The sequence below is a fragment of the Tupaia chinensis genome, unplaced genomic scaffold, assembly GCF_000334495.1.
Source record: "Tupaia chinensis unplaced genomic scaffold, TupChi_1.0 Scaffold000196_1, whole genome shotgun sequence".
Classification (NCBI taxonomy): Eukaryota; Metazoa; Chordata; class Mammalia; order Scandentia; family Tupaiidae; genus Tupaia; species Tupaia belangeri.
The window spans coordinates 3,289,175-3,291,007 of NW_006159671.1; positions in this window are offsets into that span (position 1 = coordinate 3,289,175).

Genomic DNA, 1,833 nt, shown 5'->3' on the forward strand with positions numbered 1-1,833 from the left:
TGCCAACATACTGAGCCGCCTGGAAGCGTGGTGGTGGGGGGGGGCTCAGGCAGATCCTGGGGCCCTGCGGGTTGGACTCCTCTAGGACATGTGTATGTGCACACCCAAAATACCTAAAGGAGAAATGGAAGGGAAGAGATAATGGTGTGGTCACCTCCTCTGTGGGATGCTTTTTCACTTTCTCTCCAGTGAGCTCATGTGCTCTATAACAAAACTAACATACATACCTACATACATATATGAATGTGTCTACTTGGGTATAATACTTGGCTGTGTCTACCAAGGCCTAATAATCTTGACTAAGCTAGAACATAACCTTTAGCAATATTTGTGTTATAAATCAAAAACACAATACAGCATTAATTTTAATGTATTTGAAGTTAATTTAAAAAATAGGTTTCAAACTTATCACATTCATCAATATAGTTACTTTTTCTTTGCAGAAGATAAAAATGCCTTAGTAGATCTTCTAAATTGGCAATTTATTGAATAAAAAATTTTCTTTTTTCTATATTCATAAACTATATTTTGGAAAATAATTAGCAAATTCACTTCCTCGTGATCTCTAAGAGTTATGGGTATCTTTATCAATACTGTTATGAGTTCCTTGATGTAGCCAATAACCACAATGTGTTATCATGATTTGAAGTGCACTATAATTCAGTATTTGATTAAAGTTAGGCATATGATAGTTGTATGTCACAGGAGACAAAAGATAATTAGAATGAATTTGAATATTGAAAATTATTTTGCCCCTTGCGACTCTGAAGAGAAAGGTTTGTCCCTTTATAAAATGGGAAAATGAAGATAAAAACGAATCAATAGTATCTACAGTGGTTTTAAACTTCAGTCAAGCATGTAGTGGCAATTTTCCTTTATATCCATCTACAAAGCATATTTCTCACATCCTTAAAGTTTCAATGTGATATTTTCAGAATTACATATGCCAAATTATAAATATGCATATGAATCACATATACATTATGTCCCACTATGTTTTTGTAAGATTCCCATAATGGGTCATTCTTGTTTATTGAGTCCTATTACATTATATTCAAGTTTTTCTTATACTCATTCACAAAATAGGTGTCATATAAGTAACTCATTTTAAAAAAAAGATTGTGCTTGTATATACATGAGAAAGAGAGATGTGCGTGCACACACACACACACACGCACACACACACACACAGAAGTATCCTTGACAGGGCCTTACCATGCTGCAGCCCCCTCTTTCCAGCCCTCTAGTTCCTTGGGATCTTAGGCACGCTTTGCTTGTGCACATCCAAAGTGGGCCAGGAATTCAAACCGGTGATTGGGTATGTGGCTTCTGTCATGCTACCCGCTGTGCACCTAGATTGGGCTAAAAGTATTATTCTTAGTATGTGTGTTGGGGGCTAAGTGAGCTAGATCCCAAAGAGCTGACAGCAGTTCCAGTCCCAGCCCCAGAGGCTTGAAAAGCATACCAAGCATGCATGCATGCATACCTAAAATCTTAATAGGATGGAGTAATGGAGGGGGAAGGGATTATGGCATGACCATGCCTTATGTTTTTTTTAATTTTTATTTATTCATTCATTTATTTTAATTTGACTAGAGAGAGACAAGGAGGGAGAGAAAGTGGGAAAGCAAGCCACCAGGTCCAGGACTTGAACCATGATCGGCCATGTGGGAGTGTCCAGCACCTTAACCACCACACCACCTGCTGGTCTTGACCATGCCCTATTAAAGGGTGATTTCTCTCTGTGTCTCTTTCTCTGTCTCTCTGGTGAGTGCACAGGCCCTCTGGCAATTAAAAAAAAGTGTTATGGGAGAATTAGATAAGGAAGTATGT